We start from the raw sequence: 27,769 nt of genomic DNA on the forward strand, positions 1-27,769 counted from the left end.
TTACTCGACGAGATAGTGAAAAATTGCTTCGAATCCTGCTGCATTACGCTTCGAATGGGAACAAAGGGAACAATGTTCGATTGTTACGCTGGTATAAAGAGTGGAAAATACGGGAGGAGGTGTTTGAAGGAAGCTACGGTTTATATTATCGCTCTCGCGACGGGTGGCCGGTTTTTGACCCATGGATCTGGTTTATTGTTCATGCGTGTCGTGTACATTATGCCGTGTGAAATTAATTTATTACATGTATTATACCGACGTTTTGAATTAACCCTTGAGAAAGATAAGATAAAGGAACGCGAGATATAATATAATTTTAAGAAAAATTGTATGTATAATGAAGAAGATAAGAATTCGAGATTAATTTTTATGTTTCATTTTATGTTTCTTTTGTTTTAGAATGTCGGAACAATTTTCCATTTTCTTTACAAAAATATACGTATAATGCAATATCGCAACGTGGAATTCAATTTCATTCGAAATTTTACATCGTTCACGATATCTGTAATTACTTTTAATCTGCTCGGTATCGCAATTTCCTGCGAAATTCCGTACCTTCGAAAATAAACATCGTATTATTTCTTTCAATGAACACACACGCGCGCGCGAAACATTGAATGGTACGTCGTTTCGTTTTGGGATATCACCGAGGTCCGGCATTGTATCCACTTACAATTCCTAGGGGGGAGGTTTTACGCGATTCGCATCAGGGAGAATCGATAACTGGGAAAATCCGATCCTTTCGCGATGATTTTAACGCACAATGAACGAAACGGTTTAAAAGGACGTAGACTGATCAAACATTAATTGTCGACGCGAGGTAATCGTGTTTGTTAATGCAGTAATCGGCATGTAGGCGATACTATCGATTAAATCACCGACCCAGTATGAAAATCGATTACATTGTTGATCCGCACAAGTACCTATTAATGCCTGGTTTTCTCGAATTGTCGATAACGTTGAAAATCGTGCATGTTTCAATTACACGCCGTATGCACATATATACGTATACGTATGTACGTATGATATACGTATACATCTTCTTTTCGATCGGTAAATAATCCTGATATTAATAATTACGATACAGCAGCATGCATTTCTTATTATTTTTATTTTCATTTTTTTCCATAAATATCGTCTCGTATTAATATTGTATCATCTACAGTGAATATACAAAAATTATTTATTATAATATTGTAATATTATATTTTATATCATTTAGTAATATTTCTAGACTATAGTGATATTTCTTAGACAGTAACAACGTCTCCCTGTATTATCGACTATGAAAATTAGTTTCATAGAGGGACACACTATATAGGTTCAGTTCATCATGGCGGCGTGTGACGATTTGAAGTGACTCTTTTCTCATTTTTATATTTCATATTAATAAGGTATTTTGTTCAATAAATATTTGTACAATTGAGTGAAATATGTGTGATGTGATTCTTAACAATTTCATGTGATTGAAAACTTGATATCAATGCGATGTAAAGTGAAATGTAGAATGTAAATTCATTCGCTTCGTTTCAAGGTAAGAGTATAGGCAAATATTTTTTTATGATCATTATATTTTTATTCCATTTTATATTGAATATATTGTCTTGAAATTGCATTCCGAAATAATCCATTCGCTGATTTTTGAAATATCCGTTTGATGTATGATATGATAATTATTAATTTGCTTTAGTTTTGTATGTCATATGCATATACATGTATATGTCACTCACCACATCCATACATACATATACACACACACATACACACACACATATATATATATGCGTTGTTACATTACAATTTATATAATTAATCAATTAAATCACATTTACATAATATATATTTCACATTTTCGATTTGAATTGGTTTTTATGATGAAATTAGTATTGAATGTAAAAAGTAAGTGAATTATCTTTTATTAATATCTTTATTCTATCGTGATAACTTCGATATATATATATATATAATGAATAATCGATAAAAAATAATTGATACTCTCCAAGAGTATTATTCGTATATATTTCAATTAAACAAACCAATAAAATACATTTCAAAAAATTCGATACGTTACAAAAATAAATTCCATTTACTTTTTGAACATATAAAAATATATTAACAGAATTCTGTTAAACTTTATAACAAACTTCACCTGGAAGAATTATAAAATAACAATTTATACTGCAAATTATATACTATGAAACGTAACAAAAATCCTCGACAAAAATTTAAAATTGTACCCTCTGATTTCACCGAGATAAATATATGGGATTGAATATCAGTTTCAAAGATGTCAAAATTAATAAAATCATGCCGCGAAAATCACAACCAGAAAACCATTTTAAATGGAACTTTTGTTTTTTTTCTTTTTTAATCTTTCCTTTTTTTTTTATTTATATTCCAATCCATCACACATGCCATGCGTTAGATTCGAATATATGATTGACAAATTTTCCTTTCTCCAATCTTTTTTTCTCTTTATATTATTATTATATTTCCACGTTTCGTTATTCTTCCCTCCGTTTTTGTTTCCAATTTAAAGGATTGGTCTGACAGCGTTGCGCGATTAACTTTTTCGTTCTCGAGGAGAATAGAAGTGGAATGGAGTGAAACGAATCGAAAAGTTAGAACCTAACCACAATCGGTGAAAAAGATCGTTTCTCGAGTGGTCCCGTGTAATAAAAATAGTACAATTAACAGAGAAATGGGGTCACGCCGCGTTATATATTCCATGTATTTAAACGTTTCGTAATACGACCGAGTGTTTAAAGTGTAAAAATTGGAAGGTCGAGGAATTGAAAACCGAGGGTTGGAAAAAGTTTTAGAAAGTTACGTTTGCAGTTTATTTCAGTAACGTTTAATGTTAATTCAATGTAGCTTTCTTGTTATTTTGTCGTAGCGACGTAACTTCGGTTTAATTAGTTCTTTCTTATGAATTTTTTAAAGGAAATCGTACAATTTAATTTAAAAAAAAAAAATATGTGCTGAACTTCACGAACCTGTTTTTTTTTATCGAAGTACTTGGGCGATATTAACAGAAATTTTTATTCGATAGAAATTTTAGTAATAGCGTCACGTAAATTTATTATACATTTCTCTTTTCTTTCAAGTATTTTAGAAAAGAAATCTTTTTCATTCCAATGAACATTTTAATTTAATATTTTCCCTTCTACAATTTCATTTATTCTGCGATTTAACATATTCAATACTAATCTGATATATAGGATTGAAACAAGAAGGCTCGCGTTTCTTTTTTCTCAAATATCTTTTTTATCGTGTGTCGAACACGTTCTCTGTTTTAAAATTCCTATTCTACGAATGTTAAACGAACGTAAAATGAATACACGATAAAATGAAAACAAGAGAAATTACGCGTGCAATAAGGATCGAGAAAAAGGAAAAACGATCATAAATAGAGTCGCAGAAAGGGAACAGAGCCTCACAAAATAAGCTCAGAACCCATTCAAATCCAACAACACAAGAAACGCAAACGAAACAAGAGAGAAATGTATCGAACCTAAGAGGCAAGAAATATGTACCAATCTATCAGGGAAGCAAAAAATTGGAACGCGACCAAGAATTAGCAAGAACAGAACAGACGAGAAAGCGGAAGAAAATTCGTGGGAAGAAAGGGTAAAAAGGGAAAACGAGAGGAATGAATGGTGCACAGGAGAAACGGGGAAGGTAGGATTTTTTTTATGAAAAGCAAGGATTAGATTTACCAAACAGGGTCAGAGGTACGCGTAAGGAATGAAAGGAGAGCGAAATGGAAGTGGGCAGTAAAATTCACTTAGCGCATCGGCCGGATGAAAAGAAAACTAAATGAAAATGGTTGTTTGCGGTGGTAAAAGCGGCTGAAAGTTGCCGCAAACAATGGCGGAGGAACATTTAAAACGAGCCTCCGCGGAGGAGATCGGGCAGGTGGCCGGGATAAAGGTGCCTCGATTTTCCACAGACGACCGTTTTTTCGCGAATCCGCGAAAAAAAGAAACCACCAGTGCCCGATGTTCGACTGCAAAAGCGGACGAAAGAAAGAAGAAGCAAGAGAGAGAGAAAGAGAGAGAGAGGGAGGGAGGGAATAATAGAGGAAGAGAAAGGGTTGAACGGATTCACGAGGCGAGGTTATTGAAAACCAGTCGTTTATTCTTCCTGTAGTGACTGTGGAAAGTACGTTACACGATCTTTTCTAAATATCCCCTGGTATTTCGGAGAATTTTTGGTCAAAGAACGGTGGTCGGTCGAGGACAATAGAGGCTTCGAAAATTGATAGTCTTTTTTAATTTCCCGTTGAATATCGATGCGGAGAATCGGTTGGCTCGAGTTTAATAGGATAACAGTTTAGTAAACGTGATCATAGTAGCTAATTATCTCAATCCAACACAGAAAACAAATAAAAATTCAGTAAGATAGATTCGTAGAAGAAGAAGAAAAAGTAAATCTTGATCTTTAATTAACTTGATATCTTCTTTTTTAGAGATTCATAACAACAAATAGCTTCTTCAATCAGTATTATCCACAATTTATCATATATATATATTTGCAATTGACAATACAATCAAATTACTCGAAGCTGCAATATCTTTGATATTTTATACATTTCAACTCGCATAAATTGAGTATCGTACACGGCGATACCATATGCCTAGCGCAGCCGCAAGCCACGTCTTAATTCACGTCGACTAATTATGTCATGTTTGCCTCCACAGTGCGTGGATGTAACCAACCGACCCGTCCATTAGCCGCTCGTCTGGAATTGAAATCACGCGGTTCGCTGTATTTATGACAACATAACTAATACTTGATGCACCTGTGCACCGTGCATCCCGCTCTATCAACGATCCAACGTCGATCGATCGACAACGCGCCCTCCATCGTGAAAATTTTATGCAAACCCTCGTCGAGATCTAGACTCTAGAAAGCTTAATGCCTTCGGTTCCCGAGGTTGCAGCGGAGGTCGTAAAGTGCTGCTTCTTACTAATTTGCAGAGTCAATAAGCGTGGAGAGGCGCGCCTCCGCGAATATTTGCGATCGGTTACAATTTGCCGAGGATTTTATGGAGGAAGGGACGGAGTGGAGTGGAAACGAATGGAAAAATGAAAGGTGAATTTCGAAGATGGCGAGATTGGTACGATGCTTTACGATGATGGGGGCAGGTGCTTTAAGTCTTGAAAGCGTTTTGATTGCGTTGTTACGAATCACGGGACTCCTCGCGTTTTATGCTTGTCCTTTGAGGCGTATTGCCTTCTGACGCGATTTTGTGATCTAGGCTTTTCGTGAATAACACGAACGAGAGTTAGTACGTGGATTTAAGCGGTTTGGTCTCGAGTATCTTTCGAGATAGAATTTGCTTGCTTTTTCAATCGGATATTGTTTCATCTTCGGATGAAGAGTCTTTGATGAATCAGATGGGGTGGTGTTGGTCATCATTTTTCTTCAAGGAATAATATCGAATCGATGTAAATTTTTCCAATCTCTTAGTAATGAAAATTTTTATGGGATAAATTGTATATCTTCTTCGGATTATAATTATAGAGAAGTTTAAACTCGAGCATATTATGTTAGTCTCTAAGAAATTTAGCTCCCCTAATAACAAATTCAAATATTTAATTTATTTGACAAGTAATTGACCAATTATCGTGACTAAATCAATTCAAAGAAGATACAATTTTCAATCAAGAAACACGAACAATCAATTCACTCGGTACAAAAGTAACAAAAATCCTGTCCTCATTAATTAATTCCACCTTATCTCGTTTCAGACTTAGCCACCCAACGTTTTTCTCCAACCAACCCTCCTCCCCTCTCCCTCGAACTCTTCACAAATCCCTTGTTATTAACACCGCATCCCGTCGCGCATGAAAAAAAGAAACGCAGAAACCTCGTGGCGAATCGCGACGATCCCTGAAAACCGGTCTCGTCTCAAATTTAATAACCAAACGTGGTCGCACCACGAGGGAGAGAGGGAAGTGGTGGCAGAGGCGAACAAAAGGAGAAACGCTCGAAAGCGGGAAAAGAGAAAAAAGAGGGTGAGATGGGAGAAGTTGGAGAGGCGCTTCCAACTCGAGGATGACTCGAAAACTTTATCACCGACAGGATGAGGGTGAGAAAGAGGGGAAACGGAGAGGAAGGCAGGCAGCCATACATTAATTACTCGGATGTTATATGCATGCTGATGGGATACATATGTATGAGCACTTGTAAGTAAAGTCGTGTGCACCGCGTACGCACGTCGCCCAGGGCTCAGGATATACCCTCGGGAGGGACGGTTCCGCCATCGAGATTTCAACGTTTCTGTTGCGGCTCGGTCCGTTTAGACAGGCGAAGAACTGGAAGGATATTTGGGTGATCTCTCCGCGATCCTTTATTCCGTGGATGGCGGGGACCCGCAGGGGAAACGCGCGAAATTTGAAAGGGTGGATAGGAGATGGTGGGTCTTGAGGGTGGATCGATTCTTAAGGAAGCTCTGATCGTACGATTGTGAAAGTGCAGAGTGCTGAATATTGAAAGGAATATCATATGAAGGAATCGAAGAGATATGGTTTACAGGTGGAATTTAATATTTCTGCGCGCGAAATTTGAAAAATCGAAAGATAGAATAATCATGCGCGAGAAAAATGAAGTTGTACAAGAAGGATATAATTATATTCAAATACTCAAAAATAAAAGGAAAAATTTTGAACGAACGATATCGAACAACATTGTAAGGTAAAATTTCAATATAATACAATAAAAAGTAATAAACGTCAACTCTCAACACGCGAGGAAGCAATGTTATACACGAAGCCCGATACATTCGTAGCAATATAAAAAGATTAACGTCACCCATTGTTTGCCAGGATCCATTTAACAAGGATTTTGCATCGAGATTTAACGCCTTTCTTTTTTTTTCTTTTCCTCTCTCACGGAGGAAGCACTGTACAAGCACAGTCATAAGGTAAACTGAATAACGCGCGTTTATCGCGAGAATCGAAAGTAATACGTGTTCATGACCAGTCGTTGAGCCGGTTCCTTTCTTCGTTGGATCGCCCCATTCGATATCCACGCTCGATCGAACGGTTTGTAATCGCAGCTGTGACATTTCAGTTAATCCCGTTCGAATAATGTCGAACAAAAGCGTTCGTGCATCGGTTAATTTATGGTTCAAAGAGTTATTCGCGCGAAAACACCCAGTTTGGATGCGACTATTGCGGAAATAAAACTTGTTTCGAATTCGAATTTGAGAAAAAGGAAATTCAACAAAGGAGTGGCTCTTATATGTATAATTGATCTGAAATTGTTTGAAAATTAATTCGTTATACATGTATATTTTTCATATATTATAAATTATTTATTTAAAGAAGTTCCTCACTAAACAAGATCGTTAAAAATCGCAAAACGAAGGATTACACTCGAAGAATACAAGATTGTTCTCTCGAATTTCCCTTGAAAAATTCAATTTCACATCAAAAAAAAAATATATATTCTAATAAAAAACCAATAGAGTCGAAAAGTGAATAAAATAAATATCAAAACCGTAAACAACTCGTCAATATCATATAGGAGTTATGATATCGAAAGAAGCTCTCGTTGAGAATATAAAGTGATTTTTCCCCTCGATTTTCCATGAAATCATGCCGTACTCGCGATTTTCCGCCCAGCAACTACTTATTTTATCCTCGAAACGACGGAAGGAATAGAAACACGAGTGACGTACCGTTGAAATATTATCATCGTAAAAGCGACAGGGAGCTGCACTGTGTCGCTTTTGAATAATCCTCGAATGTCTTGTGCGTCGACGTTGAAGACAAGCCGCGGTTCAGGAGCATAAAGCGTCACTCACTCTCCCTATATCCATTTCATTTTTATCCAACACCGGTTTCCCTTTAAAACGCCTCGCCACCCGTTACTTCACATTATTAATTACCTGTCCGATTCGCGTTATATCTACGTTCGATGCTTGCACAAGGAATAGTTGTATACCATCCCGCGAATAATTCTTGGAATATTGGATTTCTTTTTTATTTTCTTTTTTTTTTTCCTTTAGAATATTTTTAACGATTGAGAATATTAATGATGGATTGATTTAGGAATGAAACGGAATAATGTATATTTTAAGTATATTTTTGTGATTTAAGTTGAAACGTTAATGCGTTTTCAGCTTTGAACGTAATACAAGCTTTTGGAATATATATAGATATAAGTGGCAATTGAAAATATTGTGAAAAATGTCAGGCTGATTCAATTCTGAATCTGGTATACCTTTTTGGGATACACACGTGTATACGGGAATTGAAAATATTAATTAAAATATAAGCTGTTTAATAAATCGGTTTAAAATTTCATGAAATGTGAATATTTAATAACAGGTATGAATAAAAATATTATATTATTTTAATTGAAGTATATAATATGAATAAGCTGTTTTTAAATATCTACATTATCAAAAAGAGTTATAAAAAAAAGGAAAAAAAAACAAATCAACTCAATCTAAAAACACGAATTCACTAGAAATTCATAGAAATTATACCCTTTATTATTTACATCTCTACATCAAAGAAATCTGATCTCGAAATTCCTCATCATGCATCATTGAATTGAAAAAAGGAACTAAAATAGAAAAATTCAAAGAAAACCGGGCAAGAAAAACATCGTGCATCGCTCAAAGAGCGTATCTTTCTCCCATAATTTTACATTGGAGGCATGATATCACGCCGTTTTAATCTACGGATGACGTCTGGTTGCACCCATAGTCTTCTACACTTTGTACCCGATAGACGACATGTCGTGGATTAAAACCATCCCTTTTTCCCTCGCTAAGGGAGTCTCGCGTATTTTCACCCATTAATTACGCGCCGTTGCCCCTTCAGTCGAATATTACTCCATAATATTTGCACATGATTAATAATTATTCGTGTCACAAATAAGCTTTAGCTCTAATTAAAAAAAGTATCGATTAGAAATAACGTATTCAAACGAGTTTGGTTTTTTAACGATTTAAATGAAATACGTGGTATTATCTTTTGACTTATGACGACTTTAATCTTCGATGAATACATTATTGTTTATAAATGGGATGATATGAACGGTTTTCCATTTTTATCCGGCTATTCTTTCGAGTTCGATACAAGTATTATCATCAACCATTTTGGATTTTGCTGTATTTTTCGCCGCTGCTCAAAAATCAATATCTACCAGCAGCCACATCTCGATATTTGATGCGTCAAATCTGTTAAAAATTCACAATTTCGCTTTCAATCAGTGCTAAATGTCTCGTTAAGCTTTATATAAAAATCTTACAACAATAACCCGTAACGCTAGATTTTTATTTTTCACCCCAGAATTCCCCAAGCAGTTAAAGATTAGTTTCAAAAATTCGGGGGTGAGATAACATGATCCAACCTCTATCCATTTCCACGGGGAGGAGGAGCATACACGCGCAGAGCAACACCAAAGTTTCTCGATATTTGCATTCGTTTAATTATTTAAAGAACACAGTTCCCCGCCATATATAAATGGCCGCACTGTGTAATATGCAGTTGGAAGGAAAGAGGGGGCAGGGTTTCTGCAGTGTTGTTCTAGTATGCTCGCTTTATTTGCAAGGGGACAGCTTATCGCCTACTTTCGGAGTTTTCCTCGGACCCGCGCTCGGTTTAATTAAGTTGCCCGTTAGCGGATACTGTAATTCGCGGGGTTATTTATTTTCCAGCCTCCGACGCTCAACTTCCTCCGCTGGTAATGTCTCGCGGCCTCTTTCCCGAAATCTTTTATGCCGCCTCGGGTCGTTAGGGGATTGCTTGTTTAAACGACTTTGTCGTTTTTAAACGTCTCGTCTCTTCCTTCGATTATCCTTTTTTTTGGCGAGTTTTTATTTTATTGTTTGGTCTCGAGATTCTTTTTTTCTTTTTGTTTGAAGGGGATGGTATTGCGAATAATAATGTACGGTATAATAACGGTTGGAATTTGTTGATTTTGTTGAGGATTGAAAGATATAAATAGGGAGAAGTGATATGATTTTTTTTAAATCATTTGAATTGTTATAAGATTTATAAAAATATCTTTTGTATATTAGCACGAAAGAAATCGAAATTGTAAGCTTCTTTTACATATATTTAGTAGTATTGTTGTAGTCGTTTCTAAATTCAGCAAGCAGAATCTTCGAGAACAATAGCAGAGGAACCAAGTGACTCGGTGGAAACTCGTGTTTAGTTCGTAAAATTCAAGGAAAAGGGTTGGGAACAGTCGTAACATAATAATAATCATAATAATACTTGGAGAAGAATAGAAAAATTACACGATTTCAGCAATCCTCATATAATCTTATAAGAAAGGACAAATTAATATTTAATTACAATTTGTTAATTCCATCTTGTTTTATTTTCGCTTTCACTGATTATCCAGTCAATAATTAGCCAAATTCTTTTAAATTTTATTTTCTCGAAAACATAGTTTCTTTAAACGAAAAACTTTATTTTTACACGTGGAATCACCAATTGCAATTAGGCATCGATATCAATATTTCCTTCTACATCAAATACAATCACACAATTTCCACATTTATAATATCAATTCGTAGAAAAATTCACGGGAGATCGTTTCAGTATCCATCATCATCCTTCGGATTAAAATCCAGTGGCATGCATTAATTCACCTCGACGAGGAATAAGAGGAGGAGGAGGAGGAGAAGGACGACAGGGACAATTCCTCATTGCATCGGCGTGCGCGACACACCTGGGGTGATGCTGATGAATGGCTCGAATTAATGGCATATGGCACGCAGTATCGCGCAGAAAAATTTTTCGCAGAATAAACAGGCCGTGTCCTCTGTCTTTCATCTTCCCAGACGCCATATGCGTGGCTAGAATTCGCGAAAAAAGGGGAAAAAAAGGAGGAAAAAAAAAAAATAGAAGGGCGCTGAGGCGTCGTCGGTGACAACACGGGGGTTGGAACGGGCGATGGGAGATATTTGGAGGGAAGGAGAGGGAACGATCAGCGAAACAATCGGACGCCGGAGACAATGAGACTACTTTGTCCCGACTTTGTCGCTGCGAGGGTGACTATCAGCAGTTAACGCTCCGCTTTTCAACGCGTGGAGACGCGTGTACACGCTTGTACACTCCTGGCTCGTGGAATGAATTTCTTTTTTAATTCTATTTTTCTTTCCTCTCCTTTTCTTCTTCTTCTTTTTTTTTTTATTTATTTGTTTTATCGCTTCTTTCTTTTATGAGAGAAACATAGGGGTGTAATGATCGCGCCAGGATGCGTATTATTTATTATTTTTATCGTGGCTCGTTGACGGTGGCGATATTTTTGCCAGAGAGGTCCATTGACGGGGGCAGAATGGGTGGTTTATTCTCGAGGGAGCGTCTTGGAGAGGTGTGCGAAGCAATTTGTATGGTTTTTGTGCCAGGTTGGAATGATTGTGTTCCGTGTTCCGCTCGCGAGCTTGGTTATTTGTTTGAGTGGATGTTGATTGCTGGATATTCGTTTGATTCGTGATTAACGATCCATTCTCGAATGTATTAATGTCTTCGAGTTTTGTGCGGGGAATTGTTGAGTTGGGAATCGTTTTTTTTTTTTTTTTTAATCGAGAAGATTTTCGATACGATGTTATTGTTACATCGTTGGGGAATAATATCATTAACAAATCCAATAATTCTAATAACTCGAGATTAATGGAATAATTTTAAAATATAAGTTGAAATACACTTAGTATATAGCTTAGAGTTCGCTTATTCCCAAGATTCTACAGAAGCTATCTTTAGAAATTTGAACGGATTCAAGCGTATTAATACGAACTTCTACAAACTTCCATTTCGTTCTGATCTTAATACCACCCCTGACTTCTGAGGTAAACTAATTTTCTCTTTAGAACGTGCCGTGTAAGCTGGCACGAGGTTAAATAATGAATACGACAAAAATGAATGAAGTTTCTTCAAGTTAATTTTTTTCACGTTTTAATTTAATTAAACACAATTCTCGTGACTATATCAAATTTAAAAAGAAATGACAATCACGGTAGACGAACTAAAATTACTCCGAGAGATGAATTAAATAATTATATCTTCAAAAGTATTTTTAATAATGATACAATCTATAAAACAAGCAACATAAATAACAATTCCATTGTTCCTAGAAAGTTTATTTCGGATGAACACAGAACGTACCGAAACTAGGTCCATTATATCACAAACGTAATCGTCTTAACTGCATGTTCAGAAACACCTATAAATGGCTAATTTGTGTTCATTTGTATACATTTTCAACAATCTATATACACTTCGTATATATCTCGAGCATTTCCAAATTACTATTCGACCTCGTTCTCTCTGGAAATTCTAATTCTTGCTTCTAAGATGATCAATGTGATGATTTAAAAGTTACACGGTATCCAAAAAATTTATTGAAAAGGTATTTGTTAATATGTTAATAGAAAACACATTACTGATGTAAAAATATTAACGTATCACACGAAACAATTACTCCAAATTAAATTATAAAAACTTTATTATCACACAAAGACGAAAGAAGAATTCGATTTTTCAATCTCATTGAATCTAACCAAAACCTAATCCTCAAACCCTGCCCCATTAATATCAATCTTCGCAGAAAAGCTTCGTTTCTCTTACACCCTCGATCAACCACTTCCGGCGATGCCTTGGAAAATCTCTCTCACTCGGTTTTTCTCTACCTAAACAAAACAATCGTTCTATCTGTAATTGATAACGACATCGACGTGTCGTGATTGTCAGCTAAACAAAACCAATTTCATTTGCGCGTGAAACGGAAGTGGTTGAGCAGTATACGAAAGGGACTAGACGTTTTTCCCTGCCTTAAACAGATCGGAATTTCGAACAAAAATAAATCACTTGTGCAATTCATCACTTGAAATTTATTATTTCACCATCGAAAATTGCGAAATTTTATTAACTAGTGGTCTAATTTCTCTGCTTGAAGACCTTTCAATGAGAGGAGATTTGATTCATTTTAGAGAAATTATTTTAATTTTGTATTTTATATATACAAATAAAATTTAATTTTTCACACAGAATAAAAAAGAATAAAATATTCCACAAGAATCTTATTTTAAAATATTACAAAGTCTTTAGTAAATTATTTTTTTTTGTTGATCTATATTTAGATTACACCATACAATGTAGAATTTCTCTTAGATATATTATAACGATAACTTAAAAGCTTGTGTTACAAGATCTTGAATCGATAATCGCGTTTATTATCAGTAAAAACATTCTAGGTGTAAACATAACGTAACAAAAACTGAAAATACTGTGGTCGCAATTGAAAATTTAATTTCCTTGAGTGTGCAGGCTAATAAATAAGTTTACAACGTCTTCTTAGGAATTGAACTTGGCTTATTCGGGTGACGAATAATTTTTGAAATTAACGAGCTATGTTTTTTAGCTTGGAACGTTTAGAGGTTAGATAGAACCAGCATTGTCTTGGAATTTTGTCGTTTTAAAATTTTATATTAATTTTAATTGAACAACGAAGGAGAATACTTTAGTTACTATCGTTATTGCAAATCAATTAATCTCGTTATTTTCATTCGTTGAAAAAACGGATATTCACAGTATGTCAAGTAAATTAGACTAAGTAAGGGAGGAAAAATTGATGGAAGAAAAAAAAGGAATCGACTGTTCTCAAATAGTGAGGCATTTGCTAATGAATTTAAAGAGAACTCCTCTACGTCAATCTTCTGTTTTATCACGTTCCATTTCTATTTCATATTCCACTAACGTTTCTGGTCGTTTAGAACAGGATTAAAGGTTAATCCCAATTACACCGACACGAATAATATCCTTTATTTTCGTCGCTTGTTCATTCCTTTTCTCCACTGAAAATTTTTAATTGTACAGGGAATGTATCAAGGAAGATTGGCTGAAAATTTTGGACAAAAATCTCTACTTCTTAATGAAAAGCTCATTTTAACTTTTTATAATAAAAATATTATACGAATATAATTATATGCTGCGAAGAATCATCAAATTTTTGCACAATAATCATCCCTTCCATTAACAATCTTCAATATAAATCAACAACAAATCAAAACTTCTTCTTCAATTTAACATTACTTTATTTTACAATTACAAAAAAATCCATTTACATCAATTATATTAATTCTTCAGTAACGAACAACTATCCCAAATAGCGAATCCAGTCTTATTTCGTGGCCTAATTCGCCACCCCAAAATGGCTGAATCTTATGAAATTGGCCCAAACAGTACGCCCCAGTCTCGACTCGTGTTACACGCTCAGATACGGCTGCTCTGTGCACCCGTGTCTCCTATCTTGCGCTGCAAACCCACCTTAAAGCTCCGCATATGCATGCAGCTTCCGTAAATATGAATTCATTTCACCCTCACTGTATCGCGTATCTCGTCCCCCAACCCGTCTCTCTCCACCATCGTACGAGGTTTTCACGCCACTCTTCGTTGATTCCTCCTTCCAACCCCTTCTGTCTTCGTTTTCGTGCTCGTACCCACCGTTGTCATCGTGGGTTCTATCTCGATTCGCGCGTGCAACACTTCACTGGCGTGAGCTCCTCCCCTTCCTGCATTTTCATCTCTCCTCTCCCCGTGTTTGTCGACGAGATTTTTGTTCGATCCTTTGCGGAAGATGCTTTCCTCTTAAGAGAAAATATACGTATAATTTCGTATGTGTTGATATTGGTCCTGTGAAGATTGGTCGATATTGATTTTTTAGTTGGTAAGGTTAAATAAATTTTATTCCAGTTATTAAAACATTCGAATGGAATTCTCGATCTTAACTCAATTTAAATTTAAGTAACTCTTCTGAGCAATCTCTTAGATAAAACACATAGATAAATTGTTCAAAAAATTGTATTTTCTTATAGCATCTTTTTTAAATTTTCTCTAGAGTCTTGTAAAAATTTGCGCCTTGCCAAACTTATTAATTTTTAAGATTGTCATTTAATTTTTCTGCTTCGATCGTATCAATTTCATATTAGACAATGATTCCCTCTTTTAATCGTCGCATACGCATATTTAATTATGAGAGATTATTGGTAGATCGATACACAGGGCGTGTCAGGCTTGATGTTGACAATATCCAGGTAATATAATTGTAATATATCATCCTTTGAAGAGACTAGTTGTAATATCGATGAACGTTGGTATACTTCGTTATGGATATGGCTTGTACACGAGGACTTCAAATAGCGCCTATGAAGTAGTACACTAATAATTAGACTATTCTATATTCTCTCTCATATTCCTATTTTTTAATTATTATAATTTATGATCTGATACTTGAATTAATATTATGCGATATATAATGGTATGTATAGATAGAAAAATGAGTGAACGCGCAGTAAATAAAAAATTAAAAACATTTAGGTTTAATAAGTAAACAAATCGATAACAAAAACTAAAACGATGAATTAAAATATCGATAAAAGATAACTCGACAAATGGACAAAGGAATTCGCTTTAATAAACCTATAATTATCTACGATTTTAGCTGACTCGTATGTTAGCTTATGGAATATACGATTGAAACCCTGATTAACATACTACCGAATAATCAAACAGCGAATTAGCAATAAAGTCCGATGTAATTTAGCCATGAGCTAATATTGTTAAGTACATCTTTCCCCTTGATTGCAATCTCTCTCGTAAATTTTCACGATATTTAACGCGTTATTCCATGCAAATACATTACGGGATCGATGTTTTCCCCGCAATATAAAATACGCAGAATTTCGTATTATCGTTGAAATTTATTCAACAATTGATAAATCATCGTTAATTTTTATTTTTTTTTTTTTTTCGTTTGATAATTTTATTTTCATTCGACACGTAAAACAGCATTTTAATTTTATTAAATTTTATTTAATTTTTGAATCATATATATTTTTGTTTTTCTTCCCCAAATATTATAAGATTTATTTTTAGTCATAGGGGAGGGATCATTTATGATCACCAATAGATTTACCAACATTGAATTTATCGATGATCAATGATCGAATTTGAAATAAAATAAAATAAAAATTTTAAATAAAATTTAACATTATCTTGCGTAGATTAATGTTATCTTTTATATATTTTAATTAATATACGAAAACAAAAGAGATCGCTATAAAATTTAAAATAATTTTTTTAAATTTTATTTTCGAAATATCAGTATGAAATATTATTCTTTCAAGGGATTTGAAAAGACTGCGCTTTATAGGCGGACACCACTTTACGCGAAGAAAAGCTGATGTTATTTCGCAGTCACATGTTGTAGTTCAGCAGTTTGTTCCGTGAATTTATTCTTCTTAATATCATATATTAATCAAGTCGGAAGAAAATTACTTTTTTAACGAGTCTCGTGCTATTTAAAATGCTGAAATAATTACAAAATTCTTTCCCCGTTGTAAAACCAATCGTGTAATACGAATGTAATACGAGGTGCAAGATTTTTATATAAATTTATAGATTCGGAATATTATTAAATTCATGAGTGTACATGTAAAATATTATAATCCTGTTTTGTACAATTTTATTTAAAGGAGAATATTTTTAACATGTTATCTTTCCATGAAATTTTAGCAACAGTTTCAAGAATAATTTACATCGTAAATGTATATTGCGGTATTATTTTTTTTATTAATAATAATGCATGTGACGTAATATGAAATTAATGAAGAAAAAAAAACTAAAAATTAAAAATTTATATTACGTGTACTACTTAATATTTCAATATGCTACGATCATACAGGATATCATTATTTAATATTTAATCCAATGATTATATATAATAACTATTAATATATAATATTTAATACAATCATTACGCAGAGCAACTAATTATTATTTAATAATTAATTAGTATACTGCATATTTGAATTCATAAAATTGTAAAATGAAGCTTCGATTATAATTATATATATATACTCGATTTATCAAAATTTTATTTTAAGTCTTAAAATTATTCTTCTTTATTAAACTATCCTTGCGGTTTCATATTTTATTTTAAATATATTTAATATTATCTAAGTTACATTTTACAATCAAAAAGTTTCTTAAAATTAAAATATTCCAAAATTATTCCTCAAAGTATATAAAAATCGTTATGTAGCGAACTGAAACTATCCAGGGGGTTCTATTCGCGGAATTTTTCGTGATATAAAAAAAAAAATAATTTTTCCATCTCATTCAGAGCACGTGAATTTCAGTATTGGCTAAAAGTTTGTATCAAAAAAAAAGAGAGAAAAAATTTATCGGTCAATGAAACGAAAAAGATGAAATTATCTTTTTTTTTTTTTTTTTTTTTTAAGACATTCTTTCTTCGCGTTTAATTCTCAAACGTCTACTTCGTAGTCAACTCATCAAACTTTCAACTTTCAAAATTTTCTCACATCATCAACCATCTTCCTATCGACATAATTTTCATCACAAGCCATCGAATCTCCAAACAATAGCTCTTCCAATCACCGAACTTTAAATTCTACACGCTCCACTCTCCATCCAAGGTGAATTCCTCCATTTTCTCTCGATTGCACCCGTACAATACCGCAAAATGATTCCTCGCGGGATCCCATAGAACACCAGAAATGTCGAAATGTCTCTTTTATTCCTCGTCTCCCTCCAACGACCTACTATTCCAAAGTTCATGCTAATAAAGTTACAGCCACTAATAAAACCACGTGTACTCTCCTCGTGAAAAGTTCATCAAAGCGCGTATCGGAACGATTATATTGCAAACCATCGGTTCAAAATCAAATTTTTTGGCTTCGTCGTTCGATATTCCTGTGACGCATACGACGCATTTTTCACGTTTTTTATTGCATTTTCTTTATTTTTTGGATTTTTTTTTTTAACCGTTAGTAGAATCGCTATTTTCGTGTATCGTTTACTCGGGACGAAAAGAATTTCTCGTTAAGGTCGTTTAATTAATTTTGATTGTTTGGTTGGATTGTAGAAGAAATATAATCTCGTTGGGCAGTTTGTTTTGGGGAGTTGTCAGGAAATTTTTGTTTAATTTGTACTATTAAGTAACCAAGAATGTTTTGTCGTCTCTTTGTCGTGAGGGGGAAAAAAGATGCTGAAGAAATTTAGAAGGAATTTTTCGTTGAAATTTGCTCTATTTTTGTTTTGCTTAAATTTAATTGCACCAGTGATTTTTCATAGATTCGAAAAAGAGACTTGTCTTCATTATTTTGAAATACTAGAATACTTAGGAATTTTAAAATAATTTCTTTTTAATATCTATTAAATATTTCTATCATCTAAAGTTTCGAGTAAAGTATTTCGTGTTTTATTTGACAAAAATTAATAAACGAAACGTCAATAAATTCTTTTTACATAATTGAAAATTTCAACATTAACAAAACATCCATCAAAACTGTTAATTAATAACTTGTTGCCACATTTATTATTTATTTTTAAACGTACGTATATCCAAATCGATATTCGCCAATTTATTTGATCGAATATCCGAGATCGTCATAAGGCAACAGATTGTATTTATTCGATTCATTATTCATTTATCCCATTGTTTCCACAGTATCTAGATAATCGTTTTGAACGTATGAATAATTAGAAACAAAGGCAAAACACGACAAAGATAGAATCTTTCGTAAATTTATCGAGCGAATTATTCATTGAATAAAGGTTGAACGTTAAATTAATTGTTAAAGAGAAAAATCTATTGTTCAACCCTCTTAATTATTTTCATGATCCGTGGCAAAACGCGAGATGAATAAAATATGTTTTGTAAATTTTGACAAATAAATCATTTACTTCGATACAAAATTAAATACGTAACATTAGAATCAATTATTAATATCAGAATGTAATATTTAATAATAATTGATACAAAAATTTAAATTAATCTTTCATTAAGCGAATTTTATTTTATTGATCATTTCACGTTTAAAACGAATCAGAAGAAAAAGAAAATTATTCCCAATCAATCACAATTATTTCCATAGGATCCATAGTCTAACATTTCACGTTTGCTTATTCCGGCCGCGTGACCTCCTACTTCCTGTTTCTCGCATAGCTCGATACCTCGACCTATCGTTATTAATCGATCTATTGGCTTCTGTCTCCTGGATCATTCGGTCAATGATCCATTGATGCTCTCGACGTTGATCTATATCCTCTGTCTGTTTGATTCCTCCCTAACGAATCGTCGGAAACGCGAATACTTGATGAAGTTTCGACGTGAAGGGAACCGGATGAAAACGTTCCAGCGAGAATCCACGTGAGAATCCATATAATTATCTTGTTGACCCCGATACGATACGTCTCTAACATCTGCGAAGAGTGAGTTTGCGTGTAGATTTTGTTGTTTCGATGAGAGAACATTGATTAATATACTGATTAACTTGTTTTGAAATTGATAATTGAAATAATGGGAAATTTAGTCCCTTTTTACACGTAGATTATATTTTTTAAAAAATAAAAATAATATTTTGTTGAAATAATTGAATAACAGTTGTGTGAGAAAGTTAATCACATACTTATAGAAATATTAGAATTGGAACAAAAATAATAGCTATGGATATTCATTTATTTACAGTTTGAAATAAATTTTATTATTTAGTGGGTGGAAAACAAATTTAAATTTCATCTCTTCGATTACGTTATGTATGAATTTTATTAAATTTATCGATAAGTTATACACGTATAGAAATGATTGTCTTGAAGAGATTGTGTGAAGAGGATTAGTTTGCAGTTCTGATAAAATGTTTGGAAAGGTTAAAAGTATCGATTTAGCGGTTTCAGGAGTAGGAAAGTTTCCGAGATTGAGAATTCTGGACTCGAATTAGCCCTGAATTTTAAACATCGAAGAATGTTGATTCTGATAATATTTGACCAGAGAATATTGTGTTAATCACAAGACTATGATCAGTGTATCAATTTTTTCAAATTTTTTAAATTGATTTTCGAATCTCATTTTCGAATATAACGTTGTTTATTCAATCTAAAAGAGAATCAAAATAATCTTTATCAATATAAATCATCTTCATTTTTGTAATTGCATTATATCAACAAAAAGTAGAAACTTCTAATATGTATGTCAAAACATATATATATAGTATAGAATAATAGGAAAAAAGATGAAAACATTAAGCATCATCATTTTATGCTCCTCTATATAATACACTTTCATTAGAGTTCTCCCTTGATTTCCCTCATTAATTTAAAATGTATTCATGGTTCAAGGTCATTTATTCTCCAATATTCTTATAACGGTGAAAAAGATGAAGGAAGCTTGTAGATTAAGAAGACAAAAGGAATATGCTGTCCCAGAAAGAAGAAGCAGAAAACAGTGTATTGTCAAAAAAAGATAGATGAAGATTCTTCTTCTCGTAAAGAATAATAAAAAAGAAGTATGCCTATCTTTTTTGATATTAATTTATCGAATAATCCAATTTACTTTCTTCTCTCAAAGAATATACAAAGATTTTTTTTTATAAACGATTTCAATGTTTAAAAGCACAAAAATATCGTCGCATTGAACGTGTTAAGCGACCTGAAAATTCGAAGAATGCATCCCTCGAAACAAATTAATTTCCACGTTGGTAGACAACCCTTTTTTTTTCACCCTCCTCATGCAAGGCCGTCACACGCGTCGTACAAATTTCGAAGGCCATAGACACCCCCGCAAACGACGAAGGTGAAGATCAGAAGAGTCGCAGCGTTAACGAAGACGCGTTTGAAAGTGTCTGCGCGTCGCGTAGGGGGTTGAAAACGCACGGTTCGAAAGTAGAGGGTACGCGGCGACGGAATAAACGAGGATCCGCAGAACGAGTTTCGTTCGTCGTGCGAGCACTCGGGCCCACCCTCCACTCCTTTTCGCTCTCTTTCATTTGTCTCGCGTCGAGTGGCTGCCGACCTGATCCCAATTAAAGCGAACAGATAGACGAAGGGGGCTACTCGAAGGGGATGGAAGTGGTAGCGACCTTAAAACAGCGAGATCGTCGCGTTAGATCTGGATTCTTTTGAATTTACGCGGATGGAGCTTTTGGCGGGCGAAAATATCGTTGAAACAAGGGTGAAAATTAGAGTGAGGGGGAGATGGATGAGGTATTATATTTTAGAAGAATGTTTATGCAATTCTGTTTCTATGAATGGTAAATTTTTTTTTTTAAATCAGATAATAAATAAGTTTTTCGAATCTAATTGTCTCTGAATTATACAAGGGATTACTTTTTAGGTTTGGACTGGTACTTTTAGGATTGATATTTTATTTTGGATCCTTGAAATAAAATGTGATTTTTATTAGGAAAATATTATTGGAATGATAACTAGAACATGTTTGTTTTAAAACAAAATTATAAGATATTATATTAACATGAAAAATCTTATTAAATCTTATTATTTATTTCAATATTTATATATTATAAAAGATTTCGATGTAAGTATCTGTCATAAGTTCTGGATAAAAACATATCCTATATTATTTGAAAAATCAATTTTGCCTTTTATTTAGTCATGATTTCCGCGATCTTTGAATTTTTCTTTTAGTAGATTCTTCGGAACGAATAACGAATGATTCTCGAACGATTCTCGAAAGAATCCACCCGATAAATTCTTTTTAAAGAAAATATCCTGCTTCCTTCGCATAAATTCTCAAAGACACAAAGGGTCTTCGCAGACATATATTTCTATTCAAAGATTAAAACATTTAATGCTCGAATAGTTTCAATCAGCTATGTTTCTTTTAGGAAAAAAAAAATTTTGACAGAAAAAAATGTATAATAAAATAGAGAACTATTTATATCTAAATTTGTTTAGTTCCTCAAAATGACAACTTTTTATAAAATCGATATTATATTCATAATTTTTCCACGGAATAAGAATAATTACATTACCGAATAAAAATCTGTTTTCTTGTATTTTCTTTTCTTTCTTTCTTTCTTTTTTTTTTTCTTTTCCAGTATGAAACTTTGATTATCCAACAAGGAACAAACTGAAAATGAGAAAAAGTGAGGAGAGAACTATGCTAATTTATTCTACCTTTTTTTTTATCCTCTTTCATCTCTTGCATTAGAATTCTTCCCTGCGAATATCACATGAAATTTCGAATTGGAAGGATGAAATGTTACCGGTATCCGCGGTGAAATTTGTTCGACGAACTTTTGGTCGCGTTTTCACCTTTCTTCCCCGTTTGCGGCTTTCATCTTTGACCGCACATATTTTCCAGGGAACGGGCGCACCACTGACGTTCTGGTTTAAACGTGGCATACGTTTCTGAGTAATTGTGCCAACTTCGGCCATTAGGTCTTGTAATTAGTCCCTCCTCCCTCCATGTTCGTTACAGGGTTACGTACGGATTAATTCGAATCGTTACCAGTGTGCACGGTACGAAGACACTTTTGTGAATAAAATTCACAAGAACAATGAGAAAAATACTTTTTATTCTTAATTTTTTTAAGGGTTTTTTTCTTTTCTTTTCTTTTTCTTTTTAAGGATATCAAGCCTGTAAAAAAATTGAAGATTTTGGGAAAGAATGTTAATTTGTTTCATTATTATGACCATAAGTAACGAAACTTTGATATAAATTCATTTGATGCGTTACGTACAGCTTTAATGCCTACGTAAATATTGATTGTTTTTAAGTGATCGTATAAAAAAGAAATACATCTCACTGATTTTAATTTTGATATTTAATGTGAAGATTTAAAATTGTGAAATTAATCATGGCATTAAATTATATTAAATTCATAGAAATCAGTGAACAATATTTCCTTTATTCAAAGTAATTTTAATATTATTTTTCAATGAAGTGTATTGTTTTTTTACCTTCTTTTTTATTCAAAGTATTATTTTATTTAAAACCTTTCTTTTCTCTCGATGATAAATCAATAAAAATTACAATGTATAATTTTAAAAATTGCACAGACTTCGTTCTTTATAAGAAAAAAAAAAAAAATTCAAATTTAGCTCAATTTCGAAGTTTCTTTTACTTGTTAATTCTAAGCTAATAAAGCTTGAAAAATTAAACTTAAGCTGAAAATCCAAGTTTTCTCGAATCGTGGAACTACGGTTCCACGTAAGAATCGAGTCGGTGAACTTAAAACGAACTTAAATTGTCGAATCCCAGAAGGGAAGCTAGTACGGTTATTATTCAACGGCATGGCACATTTCGTTTCCGCGATCCAGTTTCGAAGTTGGAAAGAAAGAGAGAAGAGAAACTAGAAGGATGAACACGAAGAGGAACAGAGAAAGAAATCTTATTGTCCCAGAGGTTTTCCACAGGATCAGTCAATCAAGGAATCTTACTTTTGAATTTTTTTCTTTACAGTTGAACAAATGTGAGAGATTGAAAAATGACACGAGGGTAAGGATATTTTAATGAAAAAATTGAATTGTGTGAAACTTAGAAACAGGATTGTAAACAATTTAACCATTTTGATTAAGATTAATTTCGAATAATTGATAATTACAAATTTTGTCATTATTTATCAATGGAAATTAATCGTTTATTTAAACCAATTAATCCAAGATTCACACAAGATGAACAATTTATTTCATATAATTTTAGAATACGTTCTTACTTCTTAATTCCTTTCATTAAAAGCGTTATATTTGTATGCATCATCTCGAAATTTAAGTTTGAGCAAAACTAGACTCATATATCTGGCAAGGTCTAGAAAACTTGGCTTATGAAATCCAACTTACTTAGTAACTAAGAAGGTCATTCTCATCCCACTAAACACTTCACTTTCACAGCTCGCGTCAGTCGCTAGTTTAAGTCAGAAGCTCGTCAAGTTGATTTCTGCCTTCAAACTTTGTTATAACTCGTGTTATAGCAAGAAACTGTTGCTGCGAAATATATTTATTGTTCAAACTTGAAAACTAATTTTATCCTCGTCTGAATTTCATGGAAACACTTTCAGTCAGAGTGTTGAACCGCCTCGATCGTATTCCGATTGCGATCGATCAGAATAAAATTGAATTTTTCTATAGAATTTCGAGAATTTGAAATATTTAGAGTATCAAGGTATCGAGGATTTTAAAATATCGAAATCTAAGTTTGAAATATTTGAAAAATTACTGTTATTAATTTCGTGCTAAAGTTATTGATGAAAACTAATCTATCGAAAATCGGAACATAGGAATATAGATTGAAAAAATACAGAAATGTTGGAAATGAAAATATGGAAAACTGAGATATCGCGAAAATTAAACTGTCCAAAACTAAAATCTCGAAAATTGAAATATCAACGATGAAAACATCGTACAACGTGGGATCAGAAATAAAACAAAATATCGAAAATTAAAATACTGAAATTATCAAATGAATTAAAGTATTGGCAGAAATAATAAAAATTAGCGTTGTGATCCAAAATAGATTTAAATTTCTCAAAAAGGAATTTTCTCGCCTCTTCATCTCCAAAAACGATAAATTTCATAAAAAAATGAGAAGAAGATCGTAAGAAAGAAAAAAAAATCTATAATCGAACCATAATCGAACCAGGAACACATCTCACAAGTAGAGAAGATTTATTTCGATCGGTTTAAAGGGAGGGAAAAAAAATGTTTAATTCATGATGGCGGTAATTTAGCAAATGCACGATGCTTGGTTACGTCCCGCGCGAATCTCACATTTCCATAATTATTTCAAGACTCGAAGGCTTTATAAATCGATTACGGCCGATAGAATGTAAATTGTCGAATAAGACTGGCAAATCTTGCCGATCGTTTCGCATTACTTCTATTTCTCTTTCCTTCAATTTTACTCTTCTTCATATCCATCTCATTCCTTTTTCTCTTCCTTTCATTGTACAATATTCATTCTTATTTCCCTTTCTTATACTTTATTTTTCTCTCTGTTTGTCTCTATTTTTTTTTCTATTTATGTTTCTTTGTGTTTTTTCATATTTTCATTCATACGCTTATTATTTTCTTCTTTTCTCTCATCTGTTTATTTTTCCCCCCTCTCTTTCTCTTCCTTTTCATTGTAAATTAATACTGTACTTTATTTTTTCTTTTTCTTATTTTCATTCATAATGTTTTTTCCACTTTACCGTTTACATTCCGATTTTATTTTCTTTTTTTTTTATTCTCCTTTTAGACGATTATTTTATAGATAAAATATATTAATTCCTTTTTTCTTTTTACATTAATTCGTTTGATTAATTCCGTTTGTAATTGGTATACATTTTCTTCTATCATTGTTACCCTCATTCTCTTTTATTTCCTCATTTTTTTTTCATATTCTTTAATCATTTTTTTTATTTTCATTCATAGTCTCCCTTCTTCTATTTATTTAAACTCTTTGCATTCCACTCTCATTTCCCTTTTCCATTTCCCTAGTTCACGACTCGTTTCCGCCGTGATTCCTACACTATCTCAGGTGGTATCTAGTTAACGTTGCACTCCTCGTTCGAATTCCTCGTTCACGACGTGCTTCGTAGCTCGAATGCTATATTAAACTGTCTAAAGATCTTCTCGTGTCGATTTGATCATGTTCGACGTGTCTTATTTCCAACTCGAAAAAGGGAAAAATCAACTGGAATTCGAAACAGAGATTCTTATAGCGTTTTAGGTTTGACTTTTTTTTCACGTTTCTTTTCCAGTCAGTTATCGAACATGATGAGAAAAAAATGTATATAGAAAAGAGCCTTTTATCTCCAAATTAAAAGTTATTGTTTGAAAATTGCTTTTTTGATTCCATTTTTTTTTAGTTTCCGTTGTCATCCAATAAGAAATTTCTTTTGTGCAATGGGTTGTATATAAAGCAATGTATTTTTAATGCAAGCATAACACATATTAAATTTTTCGGCATCGAATTTATTCGGGTCATTGGAAATAATCATTTTATATTTTTATAATTGTATTTATCCAAAATACATTTATAAATATTAAACTGAGATGAATAATGATCGAATATATTTGAAAATCCTCGACAAATTAAACATTTTTATCGTGTTTAAATTAAACGAAAAAAAACCTATTGTATAACGAAATACATATATCAATAAATAATCTTTAATTTTAGTAAATTTTCAAAATATAGATAACGTGGACCAAAGACACAAGTCTGTTATAATTTAAATATCTCGAGGTAATAAAAACACAGAAAAATTTATCATGAAATTCTATTTCCAAAAATTTACTTTATCTTTTCGTTCTGTTTTAGAACACCTTTCTTTCAAAATACAGTCAAAGCAACCATTATCCTCTCCATTATCCCTAAAAGCTTTCTTGGCGCGATCTTCCCCCGGTTTTCAAGAAAACACAAAGTCGAGCGCAATCTCTTTCTCGCCAGGATAATCATCGCGCCTCTAATTACCTTATCAAACGACCACAGCCATTTTCCAAGAGATTCCAATTATTTTCCCTGTCAATATTTCTCCTTTCTCTTTCAAAAAGCCTGATTTCAATGAGAAATATCATCAGAAAGATTTATCTTTCATTTTAATTAATCTGCTACCTAAACTTTTGATACTTTTGTCAATAATAAAATTTAATAGGATCATTCAGTGATTCATTTAATGATTCAGGATTGAACGAATGAGAAGAAGAAGTGATCGTTATTTGAGAAATAGTTTATAGCTAAACAAACGATTATAAATAAAAAAAGTTCTCCATGTTTAAGAAGTACAAGATCTTATCCTAAAATTAGGAAATAAGATAAAATAGAGGATTATAAACTCTGTTTTATAAAAAGAAGAAACATATTTTCCAACTACCCTAATTTCTATAATTATAGTTTCCAATCAGCTTTGGCCAGTAATATTGTAACACTAGCTCTATTATTTAATATCCCTCTGAGAGGAATCCTGTCAACGATTCAATATTGCTAAAACATATTCATATAAAAATAATGAATTTACATAAACAAGCGCGATCCATCTTTCATCTTATTGGACCACGTGTGACAAGGATTGAAAAAAAAAATATCCGCGGCAAGTTTTGCGTTTTTAATATTCGCGCATATCAAACGATTTTTGAAGCAACCAACCGCAGTCTGTTGTATCTATTCAATTTCGTTTCGAAGTTCGCCCATGGCTATCGTTTTATTCGGAACTTTTATTAGAGAGCCGTTCCGTTTCGAGAAATTTCAATTACTCATGGACCATGGCCGGCTGGTGAATTTGCTGAAATCGCGTTTTTTTCGTGTTTCTTTAACGCCAGTCATTTAGGCCATCGATCATTCGTTTAATAGAATTTCATTTTTCTTATGTTTTGAAAATTCGAGATGAATACAGGATCTGCCTAAAATTAGGATTTGATTACGATAATTTTTTATTTTTTAAATATTTATACATCACGAAACATTGGCACACTTCTTCAAATTCTTCTGATAAGTTTGCATAAGTTGTGCTGCAGAGTTCATCGAAGAGTAATTTTACACAAAAATATCACAAAGATTGATCGTCCATTCTTACGTATAAATTATTATTGATTTCACAAAGATATTTGTTAACAATCCTGATGTTTCTTGGATAATTGAGCTATGAATAATTATCTCAAGGTACAGTTAACGGTAATGGACCATGTAATCTGGAGATTGGAATTGTGATTTCTGTCCCAGGTTTCAAACACAGACAAACCAGAATTTATCCTTATCTCCTCGCGATCAGCGAAAAATTGTAATGGCCTAACTTTTCCTCGTGTACTGGAACCATCGAAATTATTTTTATATGGTTATTCTGGAGCAAAAATTTTAGATTTAGAACGTCTGATATTGGATTCCTTTTTCCTTCCCTCCCTGTGAGAGAAAAATCGAATTCGCCACAAGGGGTGAATTTTATGGTATTTTCGGAGGATTTAATTGCACGAGAAAAATTGAAAGAAGGAAAGATTTC

At 33.0% G+C, this 27,769-nt stretch overlaps 1 protein-coding gene and 1 long non-coding RNA gene across 16 annotated transcripts in view; one reads left to right on the forward strand and one right to left on the reverse strand.

The window, feature by feature from the left end:
- Nucleotides 1–27,769, reverse strand: part of LOC107996518 (nephrin) — a 419,478-nt gene that overhangs the window by 71,601 nt on the left and 320,108 nt on the right. The gene's annotated exons all lie outside the window — the stretch shown is intronic.
- The window catches only part of LOC114577367 (uncharacterized), a 68,221-nt gene continuing 41,760 nt past the window's right edge, over nucleotides 1,309–27,769 (forward strand). For all 4 annotated transcript variants that reach the window (XR_009829612.1, XR_009829613.1, XR_009829611.1 and 1 more), the window contains exon 1: nucleotides 1,309–1,534. This is a non-coding gene — a long non-coding RNA (uncharacterized LOC114577367). The remainder of the gene's footprint in view (nucleotides 1,535–27,769) is intronic.

Source organism: Apis cerana, linkage group LG5 (assembly GCF_029169275.1).
Source record: "Apis cerana isolate GH-2021 linkage group LG5, AcerK_1.0, whole genome shotgun sequence".
Taxonomy (NCBI): Eukaryota; Metazoa; Arthropoda; class Insecta; order Hymenoptera; family Apidae; genus Apis; species Apis cerana.